The following is a 14,165-nucleotide window of genomic DNA, read 5'->3' as shown; positions in this document are numbered from 1 at the left end:
TGTAATCACCGCGGATAGCAATGGTCGGAACACTGAAGAGCAGCTGCGCCTTGACAGAAATGGAGTGTCTGCTCAATAATTCCTAATGAGGACGTGAGGATAGGCAGATGCAACGCAACGGGAGGGTTCAGGTGTTTCTTATTAGCATCGGTGAAGTAAGGGCAAGAATTTCCTAGCAGCCAATCAAAGTGAAGCGCTGCGCCGTTGCCTCAACACTAACGACTGAAATAATCAGTAGTCTCGGCATGACTTTATGCGAAGGCTCCTTTTATGGCTCTGTTTGCTGTCGTACATTCAACACTTCAGCGCCATTACACAAGCCTCCTTTGATGGTGATATATAAATGGACGAAATAAATACTTCTACTTCCTGGAAGGATGTACCTCTTGTTTGGTTCATAAGACTGGAACATTTTGTTTAGAGAATTGGAACGACTTTGTCAGTAATGCGCTTTTAATGCTTTTAATGATTTCATATGAGTAACTAGAGCTGACACAAAAAAAAGATAATAGCTAAGAATGTGCAATTCCATTCACATTGAAAAAAAGTAATAAATACGCCGTTCGTATACAACATACTATTTGAAGCCCGAATAACACTTTACGTTACTTCGCATTTTACCGGCGTGGTGATTTAAACGGGCTTTCTATTCCAGAATAACTACTTTAGCATCTATAGTAGGTGGAGGAGGAAGAGAAAGACGAAAGGACAGGCAGGCTAGCCAGTTCTCATACCGTCTGGCTACCTTGTGCTGGGCAAGGGGGTACGAGGAATAAAAATTATAGAAAAGAGATGTTACCAAAAAGAACAAGAAGAAAAGGAGAAAGGAATGACAGCAATACAATTAACGTCGCTGCTTAAAGTCTGTCTCTGAGACTAGTTGTCCACAAAAAAAAACGCGACAATGCTCTCAAAGCCTTCTGTGGTGAGGACGGCGTCAGCCAGTGGGCAAACATCCTTTTCTCAGACAATGGGCGATTGTCAAGTCTATCCGACAGCTTTGAAAGTTCCTTTCTTGGCGCGCTGAAGCGAGAGCATTCACAGAGAAGATGGGCGATTGTCTCCCCGCAGCTACAGTTATTACATGTCGGGCTGCTGGCCATTGCGAAACGAAGCGAGTAGGCATTCGTGAAGGCAATCCCAAGCCACAGGCAGCACAGGAGCGTCTCCTTAGCTTTAGTTATTCCCGACGGAACACGTAGCTGTAGATTCGGGTACAAGTTGTGATGAGCGTTGGTAAATTCCCTTGAGTTCTACTGTCCAAGTCTCAGTTCCCGTGCGAGCGAATGAAGCCTTGTAGCGGTGTCCATTCTGGATAACGGTATAGCTACACATCGGAGAACACCATGAGCAGATAGGGTGGCCTCATCTGCATGGTCATTTCCGTAGATATCGCAATGGCCCGGTATTCACTGATATGCTATGTTGTGCTTTTCCTCTACAGCGCGGTGATGAAGCAGTATTATGTCAGCGACTAACTGTTCATTTGGTCTATGACGATATGGCGACATAATTTACTAGAAGGCTGCCTTGGAGTTGGAGAAGATTGACCATCCCTGTGACGGTTCTTCAACTACGAACTCTATAGCAGCGCGGATGACGGCGAGTTCTGCCGCCGTCGATGACATCAAATGGGATCTCTTGGATGCCTTTAGTGGTGACGGGCTCCGCGGGTATGAGGACTGCCCCTGCTGAGCATGCAGAAGAAAGTGAACTATCCCTGTATATATGAAGGCGTCCGTTGCGTTTCTTATTAAGGACAAGTAGCGTGGCGTAGTAATAATAATAGTAGTAGACAAACTTTATTATGTACAGGAACCAGGCAGGCTAGAACCCCAGTGTCCCGCAGGGAATATGGGGTGAAAAGCATAGTCTGTCCGGCAGGGTGGTGCCCCTATTCCAAGGCCCCACTGGCACGAGCTATTCGTTCAGCTCCTTGGATGAGTCGTAGCTGATCTTTCATGGTAGGGCTAGACAGCAGCGCCTCCCATTCGTCCCATGTGCCATTTGTGTCGTGCTCTTCTCCGTGCTCCGCACACTACCACGTGAAGTGAAAATGTGTTGGTGTTCCTCGACACCACGGACATATGCCTATATGCGCCGTGGGGTAGATCAGGTGGTCAGTGTGCAGATTTATGTAAGTGTTCGTCTGTAGTTATTGTAGCACGGTCGCCTCCGTAGCGCTGAGCTTGCCATGTGGGAATGGATGGATCTGTGTATATTCTCTACAGTATCGAAAAATCGTTGCGTAGCAAGGATCTGGGGCGGTAAGGTCCTGTTGTAGGGCTAAATATGACGACTGTTTTTCCTTTTAGACTCCGGGGATGGTTATCAGGACTTCGAGGGGAAGGCGGCACCGCAACGGTAACGGCAGTCGTGCTACGTGCGTGAAGTTCGAGGGAAGTACTGTGCAGTGCGAAGCAATAATACCGCTGCACGCAGTGTGGGACCTAGATGTAGGAAGTAAGGCGAGGTTGCGCGATGGTGTCCGGGCGAAATGTCTGATGTAGAATCTGTAGCAGATACAGTCTTTGTGTGCAGTTAGGTCCTTGAATAAGACAGATAATACGCAACTACGGGCTCACAACCTCTTCCTTAACTATGGTGATTTGAGGATAAGCTCATGTGACGTTGCTGGAAATAGCATTACAACGATAAACGACTGCACACAGGGAGCTGTTCTCGGAAAAATGATGTCAACAGGCACACTCAAAGACGCGAGAATTAAAAATATAAATGCTCATTCACTCGCATTCACTGATCGTTTGTAGCAGATGCGCGGGATGTCTACTTTTGTAGTTAAAGAGAAACACATCGCATTCGCGCCATATCTACAGTATTCCAGCATTACTAGGCGACACACCCACGTAGAGCGACGGTCTATCTTTGCTATAATATATCTGAGAAGCACTGCAATTCTGCGATTGTGGCATAAAATCGGAGGGTTATTCAGGCTATTTTCTGTCTTTATAATGTAGAGATGCTTTTACATACATCAGCCAAGAAAAGTGTTAGAAAACGACTGTATTGCTCGGCCAGTGAGTTTTAATATAGAAGGCTTCTTGGCAAACATTGAGCTCGGGCACGCGGAGTTCGAAACCTGATTCATGTAAAAAAATCGAAATTAGCTATATTTTTACGAGCGGCATGCAGCGTCATTAACGACTCGAAAGAACTCTTAACTCTTTCCCTTCCTTCTATGCACCTAGCCCGCAGGCGAAAAATTCGCGACAGATTCCGTTTTATTGTTTTCAGTGTTTCCATTTCTTTGTTTTTATCCTAGCAAGCGTACAACTGAAGATTTCGCATTATGGGAACATATAATTCAAGAAGCGATCCTCATTTTATTTGGTAAAACATAATATTTAGCTAGCGTTTTTATGAACGCCTTTGAATATACTACAGTTGCGTACTTGGTCACTTTTCAGTGGTTACCCAGTCACTGCGGAATCATCGGCAATGAACGGGCCGATCAAGCTGCCCGCTCAGCCCACGCAGAAGATCATGAACTGTTACTACCGCTTTCTAGGACCGACACTGCACGGAAGCTCCGTTAGCATGCTCGCCAACGCACCACGTCACAATGGAATGAGCCACACTTCAAACATGATCGACTGCACTCATTTGACCCTACCTTAGTTCTTCAAGTCCCATCAAGCCTTCGCCGAGCAGACACGACCCTTTTGTGTAGGCTGTGGTTGGGCGTTGCGTTTACCAACGCCTATGCTTTCCGCATTGGGATGGCCGACACCGCAGCCTGTGACCACTGTGGAAACGCAGAAACAATAGGGGATATTCATAATGCTTGGTGCTCCGGCAACACTGGGCGCTTCCGCCATTTTTGTTGGGCGCCGTCACGGAATCGTCTGCTAGCGGCTCCATAAGGAAAGGATACGGAGAGGCTGAGCAGCAGTCGTTGGCGGAGCTTTCGAGCCAAGAAAATGCGGCTGTTTTCTTCGACACCCAGAGCCGAATGGTCAGAGGATTTCACTGTACTGTCACAAATCGACGAGAACACAATATCGGAGTTCTGAGCGCATAAAAACTCATCCGGACGGCAGCTACAAGAGGCGCACCGCTTCGCAAAGCCAAACTGCCGTTCACAGTATTGGCGTGCGCTTCCGATCTGAGGGAGGCGTTCAAGAAAAGTGTTCGTTGATGAGGAGATGTGACTGCCAAACTTCTGAGGTAACCTTGCACTGCAATACATCTCCACTGTATTTACCACGGCGATTATATACACGCGTCATAAGCGCTCGTCAGATATCGACACCGCGTTGTTTCTGCGCGACCTGTGCAGCGCTGTGCTGCTTTCCTCGGCTCATTTTATTAGGAACAAGTATCTCTACACCCTCCGCAGTAGTGTGTCGTAGTTTTTTCGAAATAAACACGGCATGGAAATATGCATCAGCAGTGCGCCGCAAACCAAACAAAAATACTCATCCGCGTTTCAACTGTATACAAAGAGAGCGACCCGAGTAATGCTCTTTTACGTGCGCACTGGTTGTTTATAATATTTTGTGGTCATAATCTATGGCGCTGATTTAGTATTGTCGTTCTGGTTTTCTTTAACGCTATACATGTGCGTTCATTTGCATATTTTTGTGAAATATTGTGATCTTTGCTTTCGCATCCCACGGCGGCGTGGGCCCGCGATCAGCGGAAAGATGAGAGCGATATCTGTCGGACAAACAGCTCCACCAGGGGCGTAGCCAGAAATTTTTTTCCGTGGGGGGGTTCAACCATACTTTATGTATGTTCGTGCGTGCGTTTGTATGTGCGCATGTATGTATACGCAAGCAAAATTGAAAAATTTCGGGGGGTTTGAACCCCCATCCCCCCCCCCCCCCTTGGCTACGCCCCTGAGCTCCACCTACTATACGGCTCCGTAACTCTTGGCACAATGTTCGCAGCGCACGCTGTACGAAGAAAGCAAAAGAACAATAAAAGGAGAGGGATAATGAACGAAGGGCAGACGCGGCATGCGGACTATGTACATCGGCGCACGCTGTCTTGAGACGTTTGCAAAGAGATGCCTGTTGGGATCTAAGTTGCGCCGATCGAGTCTTGTGTGGCGGCGCTGATTTTCCGCGGACGCACACAGCAGCATCTGTGGTACTGCTTACACATGTTTTATGTAAATACTTGCTTTCGTCGATCTGCAACTATCTCGCGCGTGTGCGCCGTCCGCCGTCTGTTTTAAAATGCATATATCGGGATATATTGTTCTGCAAGTCTACCTTATATTGCAGGCGAGCAACTAAATTTTACGGAGAAATAAGAACTGACGTTGAAGAGCGCTTTTGTGCGCTGATCATTTCCGAATTAAAGCACAGTGCCGACCTTGTTGACGAAAGAAGTTCGCGTCGGTACATCTGTTTCTTCGTTCAGGTAACTGATAAAATCGATTAAAAATAATGTTACTTTGTTCGCGGCATTATCAGGGCTCCCTCGTTGCCTGAATAGCGCGCGAAACGTTAGGAAGACATCGCAGAACGAAGATAAAAAACCAGTAGCTACACTGTAAACCACTTTACACCCGTATGGGTGTAACTTGTTGTCTATAACTCACACCCCTACACCCCAAAAAATAGGTGTACCAAGCAGGATTACACCTATACAATGGGTGTAATTTCAAACTTTCACCCAATGGGTGTAAAAGCATATTACACCCAAATGAAAAAAAGGGTGTAGGGTGTAAAAGCACATTACACCCAAACGAGAAAAAGGGCGTTGGGGTGTTTATGCACAATTACACCCAAACACCCAGGCAAAAATTTCCATAATTCGAGTGGTTCCCCCCTCCCAGTTGGCTCCCATTGAAACGCTAGAAAGCTTACCCTTTAGCTAGTCCTTTCAAGGGCGCATGACCTATTATAGTGGCTCCTGCCACAGAGGGAAAATCCTGGCAGCAGCACAGATTTTATAATGCATATGAAGCACGGCATATATGGCCCTTACATATACAGTGAAATCGTGACTGAATACAAAGTTATTACCTAAAATGTGTTGACACATATTGCAAGATGTTCACACAGTTATCCAATAGTACAAAATAAAGTCAAGCTTTAATAAACACAGAGCTCGTACATTCGAGACAAATTCTACGGTATTCAATGACCTTTCTCGAGTGTGCGGAGCGGCATCGCGTATGCCGCCAAACAAGGAGCACAAATGACGGAGCACAAATGACCAAGGCGTTTGTGTCAAAATATGAAGCAAGGGCGTTATTTCCACATCATAATGAGGAATTCAATTTAACATGCTTCATTGTAACACAGCCGTATAGTGCAGTATGGGTCTTAGAACAAGCTACGCCCGTGCGAGTGGGGTGTAATAGATGAAACCGCCCTCAAAAGGATAGCAGTTACAGGGAGAAGCACAAACGAACCTTCTCTGTCAGCCCCCTTGGGGCACTACAGACACTTGGTCCCTTTGGGCACACCCCAGAATGAATTTTCCCACTGTAGTTGCCCTTCCCAAGAAGGGAAATATTGGTGCCAATTCTTATACCTGCACTCATGCTGTTGATAAAATAAGGTGCCATCGTCTTAAATGGGCTGCATAACATCAGTGTATGTGTTTGAAATCAACTGGAACACACAAGGTACGGTCTGGTCGTTCTCCTCTTAAGGAGATAGTTCAGAAATGTGCAGTCCCTTGATGAGAAAGTGGATTGATAAAGTTTCAAAATTCCAGCAGTGCCCACACCATTGTGCCTGTTGTCGACTTTCTTAGTAGGGTAAACACTGCCATCACACAGCTGTAGCTGATACACGAGCAGGGTATCAATGCTCCGTGACAACTCACGCAACATTATAAGGACTCAGAGCGTCGTTTTCCACAGCAGGCCTCCATATTATCTCTTTTCTGAGAAAGTACATGAGTGAAGTAGAAAACTGTGCACATTGCTGGAATTATGAAATATTTCCCACTTTCTCAAGAGCAATAGATTGTGGCTCCAACACAAAAAAGTGAGCAATCGGGCCATGACGCGCACGTCGCAGCGCATGCTAAATGCGGTAATATGCAGGAAATGCATGGGAATAGGGACGTTATGACAACGACAGCCCTGCAGAAGCATTACCTACATAACAAAAGTGGAATCAAATTTTACACGGGCATGTTCAGAGAAATTTAAAGATTATCCCTTTCCAAGCAAAGACAACAGAATCATTGGTAATTGAATAAAACGAGTATTTATTTCTTTAAAAAAATATTGACAAAACTTAAAGCTTGTCATATAGCTCAAAAATAAAATTTTAAAACAATATTCGATGCACTGATTTCACTGACAAGTACTGGCAGTTTTTTTAAGCTAAAGTTTCAATAGCAAAAGATGTCAATTATTAAAACTACTGCAAAAAAGTCACAAAGTCCTTTGAATATAAAAACTAAGCTAATAACCACGAAGTGGAATGACCTGCGAGAACGTGTTGAAATCGGCAGACAAAATGGCTTGTATTAAAATGTCACAAGAAAATGAGCAAGAAATTGAAATGAAATACTAATACCGCCATAGTATTCGTTTCTCTATAATGTAAAACAAATAACTACTCGTTACCATATGAAAATATAACTAGGTGGCGACATACTTTAAGCAGAATATAATCACAGGTGGCGACATACTTTAAGCAGAAGCTAAGGCCTATTTTCTAGGCTTTCTTGAAAATGTTCAGGAGCTTTACTACTTGTGTCCTCGGAGTCATTACCCACTGGCCAAGAAGGAGCCATTCAACAGCGACGAGAACGTTGAACAACTTGTGATGGCAGTCGATATTTAACAGCCAATGTGCTGCCATGAGTGCAGCTACTCATTCTTCGGCATTGGACACACTGAAGAGCAGTTCTTTGTCCACAGGGAGGAAAAGCTTGCTTGCATAGGGAAGATCGGGGCCATCGTACACAATGCAAGGTGTTATTGGAACGCTCGCTCCCTGCATGATAAAAAATAAAAAGATCATTTTCTGGAAAGCGGTACGCAGACTTCAATTATTTGTTTCAGTAAATAACAGTTTCTGTACCGTGTACTATCGTGAGTAATATGGGCTCGAACATGCGAGCACGTGGAAAATAGCCTTAAAACTGAGATAGGATGATACGTGGATGGCGTTGCCGAAACTGGAGGGGATAGGGGGGAGGGGGGCGCTGTTCCGCTGACTGTTGGTACTCCCGCCTCGCTAGCGTTGCTGCGAGATGTCGGCTGATTGCGTGCCGATGACCGCTAGCAATGATAACAAAATAAATAAATGAGGCGCGGCAAAATCCTCAGCCGACACCACCGAGATAACGATGCGCAAGCATGGCCTGCGCATCGTGGCAGGCTACGTCACAGCCGATATCTCAGCAGCTACCTAGTCTGATGTGGCTGTTCGCGTTGATGGGAATTCATATCACCGCTAACGGCCTCTGACACTCTCTAAGATGCTGTTTCGCATCAACAGTATCGAAGCGGGAGGGTCAACAGCTAGTGGAAGCGCGGCGCCCTTTCCGCTTTGTTTCCGACAGCCGCCGCTGCGAATCAGCCGACGTAAGGTTCAAGGCTGTTCGCCACGCGCTCGCATGTTCGAGCTCATATTGCTCACGATAGTATCATCCAAATATGAAGCTCATAAGATGCCCCATATGGAACTGGAGAGAATTAACAGCTTTTCTACGTGCAATTAGCTTGTTTGGGAAAGAGAAAGTACTATTTGACAAATATCATCCGCATTTTTAAGGAAAAAGGAGCATTCTTTAGTGGCATGAAGGACTCCTGCACATCGATAAAAAGCATATAAAACAAAACTATGCACAAGGAGTTCTCTTCAAGGCTGCAAGTTGCAGCCTTGAAGATGATTGGAGAATTTAAAATCTCTTATAAATCATTAGGCTTGTCTTTTACCAAATAATATCATTGGAGGTGCTCGTGCAAACTGCGTTTTTTAATGTTTGTACACGTAAAAGTATTTAGCGAAGTTACAACGCCAAAGCGAGGCGAGGCGCATATAACTCTTAATAACCACAACAAAATAATGAAAGGTAGACATAATGGAAACAAACAGAATAAAATAAAGTGTGCTCGAACGCGGGCACTCAGGCGTACGCACGAAGGGGGGAGGGTGCGCCCCCCCCTAGTCAATTCAGACAGAGGGGGGGGGGCGCAATGTCTGCCCCCATACTTTGACTTTTTAGTAAGGCGGGGGAGGGGGGCAGCGATTAACCTTCCTACTTCCCTCCCCCCTGATGGGGAACCCTGCGCACGTCTAAGTGCACACTGATGCTCGAGCACAGTTCAGGTATTTAAGGCGATTCGGCCACACATAGACATGAAAAAATCATTCGAACACAAGTCAAGTTTAACGAACGGCTCCCCGTGCACGGGTGCCGGCATTATCAGGAAACCTATGTTACGGATGAATTAAAACATCGGTACGAATTTAACGAAACGGAATGTATTAGCACTTAGGCGAGCTTCGCGCGGCGTACCTAAAACGAAGCAACATGCTGCGTTAAAATGACCCACACGCATCAACCCCAGCATCACTGTAGTTTTAGCGCACAAAACGAACACGGACGGAAAAGAACGAGGCGGACACCACGTCGTTGTTTTCTGTCCTGTTTCTTTTTTTTTTTCTTGTGCGACAAAAAATGCACTTCAATTACCAACAGGCCGAAGCATACGCGCCTTAGACACGCTTGACGCTTAGAGGTAAGAGGCGCCGTCACAACCCAACTATTCTTAAATCAAAATAGTGGTTCATCGAGAGCGGGGCCCCCTTCCAACACCACCGCCGACAGGCGGGCACCGCCACAACTGCGTTCAAATCCCCCTCCGAATCACAGCCGCGCATGCGCACACTGCTTTCAACACCAAACAAAGCAAAGCCTGCCCGCGCCTAATGTCACACAACTTTGCCTTCATCCCGATGAAACAATGCACTCACATATGCTCGCTACGTTAACAAATGCTCACCGATCGTCAACCAGTTAAGAAAAGCTTAGTTAACGGCATTAGATCGCGCTCTCGGAGTTAACAAAGCGATGGCCGTAGCAACGTGATAGTGGTACATACCGTTTCAGTTCGAGTGCTCCACGATATGAAGCTGCAGGTCTCCCTTTGAGTATAGTGCATCTTCGTAATAAGCAGCACTGGCAGAAGGTAAAGGACGAGCACACAGAGCAGGCACACTTCAAACAACCGAAACACCGACTGCAAAACTCGACCGATCGGGAGGCGACGCACAACACACGCAGAAAACGATGGAGTCCGGCGGCGTGTCTGAGCCATGTCTGAGCGCGTTGCATAAGTCACGTGGTGATAGAGTTGTTCCGCGCGCTGCGCACGCGCGGCGGCCGCGGCGGCTGCGCCGGCCGAGGAGGTGGCGCCCCGGCGCCCCGGCCGTTGTTGGGTCGCGTGGGCGCAGCTTTCTTTCTGCGGCAGTGTTATGTTTTGTTATGCTTTACACAGTGTATTCGAATCACAGTAAGCATTGCGACGAAGGGCTGCATGACTACAAGCAGGGCTTAAAGTCTCCCTTCACTGGACGGGGGGCCCTCACAAAGCGGCAATATATATGTATATATATAATCTCAAAGAAAAGATGATCTTTTCGCCGCTAAACTGATGCTGCTGTGGTCTCAGCGGCTCTGCTACGCGCAGATCGTGAGTTGTTGGAACGCGGTGGGAGCTGTCATAGCGAAGAATAAACGCAGGATTTCTCGATATATCGGTCAAGATCCACTTTCGCGGTCGTATTATCCAGTTTTGGCAAAATTGTGATGGTATTAAACGCATGAAAATGCAATATTTTCAAGGGATGTTGGCAGGAAATAAAAAGGAGAACCTATTAGGCTGAAAAACGTATTATGTAGAATCGTGTCAACGAGATTTCACTGTATATGTATGCTATAGATTAAGCGTTAGGAGAGGTGTTTGCGATGATCACAGTGCAGTGAAGCCAACTATCTCTAAACTGAACAAATGCTTATGAATGCTAAACAAATACATATATTATTCCGAATGTATTTCGGGCATTAATTCAACGTGTCAATCCAATCAAGCAATAAATAAAATTATTTTGGAAACGATTTCTCAAAAATAAATCGGGATGTAAAGGCTTAAATATATGTGAGCTCAAAATAAGTAACATCAGTTGACTCACTGCATTCAGAACCTCAGGCACGACAATGCTATATTTTATTTTCACTACCACTTGCCTAATAAAGTAGGCAAAATACATGCGTCTTTGTAATTACAGCAGACTTGTGATGCACTACTAAAGAATGAAAATTTAGTGGCAAGCTTAGCAGACCAATGTGAACCATTACTGATTCACGAGCAGGTAGCTTCACACTCAGGTGACTCGTGAAACAGTATCCTGTGCCGAGACGCTCTGTCGAACAGGGTGGTGACCCGTGGTTTCAGGAGGCGTTGCCCGTGGTGTTCAGTGTCTCAGTTAATTGCATTCAGCAGTACAACGATACCTGTTTACACATATGGGTCAATTCAATGCGTGAATTGACCCATAGGTGTAAAATTCAAAGAACACCCATGGGTGTTTAACAGAACATACACCCATTGTACACCCAAAAATGAAAAAAGGGTGTGCGAAGGGTGTGCAAAGAAGACATTACACCCTTTCGGATAATATTGACAGAAAAAAAGGGTGTACGATAGGTGTTTTATCGCAAATACACCTATAAGGGTGTGAAACGGTTTGCAGTGTAGCACCTGAAAGGCTGCGATACGCGACTGGTTTCGTTTTCGCGCCCAACAGAACGTGGCGGATTGAGCTGATGCGATTGTCGACAGATGGCGCTGTACATTTTGAATACCCCCGTTGGACATATTTTTTGCGACTGCCCACTGTACAGTGCACAGCGACTATCTCTTTGCAACGCGCTGAACAAGTTAGATGATCGACCTTTGTCGGAAGAAAGAATTCTACGCCATCGACAAGACGCAACGTCGCAGAAGAAGGCCATGCAAGCGCTACTGCGCTTCTTGCGATCGACCGGCCTTTTTGAACGATTGTAACCAGAACGCCGTCCCTGTGTGTGTTGATGTTTTTTTATCTTGTTTGTGTACGCGCGTTTTTTTTTCCTCCTCTTTTTTCCCCTCTCCCTCTCTCTCTCTCTCTCTATACCCTCTTTCTTGCCCCTATTTCCCCCCCCCCCCCTGTGCTGGGTAGCAAACCAGATGCTAATGTCTGGTTAACCTCCCGGCCTTCCTTCTTTCATCTCTCTCTTGTTGATCGCTTGCAGCTCAGAATCTGTTAGTTGACTCACATTTTTTTGTGACTCTTAAAAAGTGGCATTGCTATGATGTGTGTGTTTATAATTATGAACGCGCTTTTTGATATTTTCGCTTAAAGAAGCTCATATTGTGGAAATGTTTAATGTGTGACACACCTCACGGAAAATCACTCGGTCTCACACTTTCTTCGCTGATAACTCCCATTGTTCAAGGACACTTGACTGGACAGTGTATGTTCTAAATCAAGTGGCGACACAAACAAACACATAGACGCAGGTATGCACGCACTCGCATACATATGTGTTTCTTTCTCTGTGTGTAATATGCGCTTTAAACAAGTGAACCCACTTTTTCCGAGTTTCTTAAAAATGTTATCAGCTCCTTGGACCGCTATGTTTTTCAAAGAATCACTAGCTTTCCTTTTTTTGTTCTTTTGTAGTGCATTTTTCTTTAAAAAAATCAAGTTTTCCATATCTACTTGTTTGCTTACGACCACGAGGCATTTTCATGCCTGTGGCTTTGAGTAACAACAAAGCATAACTGTTTCACCTTCACTAATCCTAATGTAATTTAGAACGTAATCCGTGAAACACCATGTATATAAGTATGAGTTGCATACGAGCTTAGTGGGATCTGCAACGTCTTCCCGAAATTAGGTCCGCTTCTTAAACAGCGCCTTTCTCAAAGCCTAAATACCGAAGGCTCTTGTTGGAGCCACATGTATAATAAAAGGAACAGCTCAGACGTTGTGTAACAGGAACCTTTTTGCTTCAAGAAAAATACGTCAGAGAAGCTGCTGCTTGGAAAGATGAGCGCACCAAATGCTTTCGATGGAAACGAAGGCGGACGCACGAGCACCAACATCGACATTCGAAGAAACGGTTGGGCGAGTCGGAATATCGCAGAAGAAAGGCGCAAATGTGAAATCTTACATTGAAACCAATGGCAAAGTGATGACCTGTGAAGTGTGAACTGCTGCAAGCAAACTGTGTATTGGTATGATTTTTTTTTTTCGGATTGTTCATGTTTAGGTACCGTTCAGTATTATTCTTTGTTTTTTTTTTTTCGCTGCATAACTTCGTGATATGGAGTAGCCGAGGCAATATGGACCTCAACCTCTCCACAGCAAAACAGTTAGAACAGAACAGAACAGAACAGACCTGTGAAGCGCATGGTGGTTTTTGTACTGGAGAAGGGAATGACAAAGCGCTAATATGAAATCTTTGCCTCAGAGCCGCCGAAAACTAACAGGAAACACAGGGCAGATGAAAACAAAGAACAAAACAATATACACGGTATTCCCGAACACGAAAAAGACGAGAACCTCTCCAATTTCCTTTTTTTTTTCTTTTAGAAACCGTGGGCATATTGTCACTTTGACAATGGGCATTGCCGAAATGTTCTGGTGAAACATATTGCGTGCTTGAGAATCATTTTAATTGCGCTGCATAATAATAGTACCGAATTCGGAAAACTACGTTTTTATCGTGTTTAGAGCTGCACGTTTCCCATTGGCCTGACATACTTTTTGAGATGCCACACATTCCATACCAGACACCGAGCAATTTCTTTCAAAATGTTGATACGTAATAAGTTTTAAGCCATAAAAAGCTTTTTTAACGCTGTTTCGCCAATCGGCACCGTTTAATTATGGCAACACACATTGCGTACTGTACACCGCGTGCTGCGGCAGGACGTCATGGTATATAGAACGCATTAAAATGTAGCGTTCTGGCTCACAAAAGACAGTTCGTCGTAAAAATTGGCTACATGTCTTAACAAGTGTGCCACCATATCTATGATACATTCAAAAGAGTCGACGAATAATGTTCATTAATATGCTTCTGTGGTTGCTAATATTTCTTTTAACCTGCTATTTTTTACCATCACATTTTCATGCTCAATTTACGCTAGAATACAAAGGCAG

This window comes from Rhipicephalus sanguineus, chromosome 2, assembly GCF_013339695.2.
Source record: "Rhipicephalus sanguineus isolate Rsan-2018 chromosome 2, BIME_Rsan_1.4, whole genome shotgun sequence".
Taxonomy (NCBI): Eukaryota; Metazoa; Arthropoda; class Arachnida; order Ixodida; family Ixodidae; genus Rhipicephalus; species Rhipicephalus sanguineus.
The sequence above is the reverse complement of the archived record's forward strand: the minus strand, read 5'-3'. Positions refer to the sequence as shown.